The sequence below is a fragment of the Mus caroli genome, chromosome 13, assembly GCF_900094665.2.
Source record: "Mus caroli chromosome 13, CAROLI_EIJ_v1.1, whole genome shotgun sequence".
In the NCBI taxonomy this organism is placed as follows: domain Eukaryota; kingdom Metazoa; phylum Chordata; class Mammalia; order Rodentia; family Muridae; genus Mus; species Mus caroli.
Window position 1 is genome coordinate 50,060,453 of NC_034582.1, and position 1,954 is coordinate 50,062,406.

General features: G+C 42.8%; 1 protein-coding gene across 3 annotated transcripts in view; it reads left to right on the forward strand.

Moving 5' to 3' along the window:
• The window catches only part of Faf2 (Fas associated factor family member 2), a 46,130-nt gene that overhangs the window by 16,523 nt on the left and 27,653 nt on the right, over window positions 1–1,954 (forward strand). The gene's annotated exons all lie outside the window — the stretch shown is intronic.

Below are 1,954 nucleotides of genomic sequence, written 5' to 3' on the forward strand. Positions count from 1 at the left end.
GACAGGGTTTCTCTGTGTAGCCCTGGCTGTCCTGGAACTCACTTTGTAGACCAGGCTGGCCTCAAACTCAGAAATCCGCCTGCCTCTGCTTCCCGAAGTCTGAGATTAAAAGCGTGCGCCACCACTGCCCAGCTTCAAAGGTATATACTTGATATATTAAGAGATGCAAAAGTCTAAATATTTAGGAGAGGATCTCACAGAGAAAAACTTAAGAATGTTTGAGAGAGAATAAGAAAGTTGTTTTCTAAGACAAGCAAGGATGTCCTACAAAAATCAAAAGGACAACACAGAGAAAACCCTGTCTCAACAAAAACCCCACTAAAAAGTAAAGAAAGATTTCATTTATGTGTTCACATACAATGTATATATAATATTCATCATCGTCGTCATCTCCTTTTCTGAAAAAAGGTTTTACTGTGTAGATCATGCTGGCCTTGAACTCAGAGATCCACCTGCCTTTGCCTCCCAGAGTGCTGGGATTAAAGGTGTACACTACTATTTCTGGCTTGTATATGTACTTTTTAAAGATTATTTTTGCTCTTAATTATGTGTATATCCACACAAGGGTAGGTGTCCATGGAGGACAGCAGCACTGACTCTCCTAGGAGTTGGAGTTACAGGTGATTGCCACCTTATGTGGGTCCTGGGAACTGAACTCATGTCCTTTGCAAAAGCGGTACTCACGTCCCACCCCCCCCTTTTTTTTTTTTAATGTATGAGTACACTATAGCTGTACAGAAGGTTGTGAGCCTTCATGTGGTTGTTGGGAATTGAATTTAGGACCTTTGGTTGGGCCCTGCTCGCTTAGGCCCAAAGATTTATGTATTATTATAGATAAGTAGTACACTTATCCGCTGAGCCATCTCTCCAGCCCCAGTACTCACTCCTAACCATTGAGCTAGTGTTTCAGCCCAAGGGGATAAATATGTGTATTTTAAGATTTGTTTGTGGGCTGGAGAGATGGCTCAGCGGTTAAGAGCACTGACTACTCTTCCATAGGTCCTGAGTTCAATTCCCAGCAACCACAGGGTGGCTCACAACCATCTGTACTGAGATCTGATGCCCTCTTCTGGTGTGTCTGAAGACAGCTACAGTGTGCTTATATACAATAAATAAAAAAATAAGCAAAATAAATCTTAAAAAAAAAAAGATTTGTGTGTTTGTGTGTGTGTGTGTGCGCGCTCGGGGTGGGCTCTCATTGTATAGCTCAGGTTGTCCTCAGACTTGACTTCCTCTGTTAGAGTGCTGGGATAACAGATCAATGAAATTGGGTTTGTTTTAAGATTTATTATATCCAAGTACACCGTAGCTGTCTTCAAATGCACCAGAAGAGGGCGTCATATCTCATTACAGATGGTTGTGAGCCACCATGTGGTTGCTGGGATTTGAACTCAGAACTTTCAGACATTTAAATATTTTTATTAATAGTGATGAGGAGATGACTCAGTTGGTTAACGTGCCTCTGGCATAGGCATGAGGATCTGAGTTCAGGTCCTCAGAGTCCACAATAAAAGCTGGAGGGTGATGGCACCTGTAACCAAAGTACAAATGTAGCCTAGCACAGTAGATGAGCTCAGTTCCCTATATTCATTGAGACTTATCTCAAAAAATAAAGATGGTGTGCCTTTAATCCCAGCACTGGGGAGGCAGAGACTGGTGGGTCTCTGGGAGTTTAGGGCTAATCTTGTCTACATATCATTTCCAGGACAGCCAAGGCTGCACAGTGAGACCCTGTCTTAATGAGTGAATGAATGAATGAATGAGTAAGTGAATGGATGGATGGATCAACAGTACTTATTTGCTGGGTGGTAGTGGTACACACCTTTAATCCCAGCACTTGGAAGGCAGAGGCAGGCGGATTTCTGAGTTCGAGACCAGCTTGGTCTACAGAGTGAGTTCCAGGACAGCCAGGGCTACACAGAGAAGCCCTGTCTAGAAAAAAACCAAAAAAAAA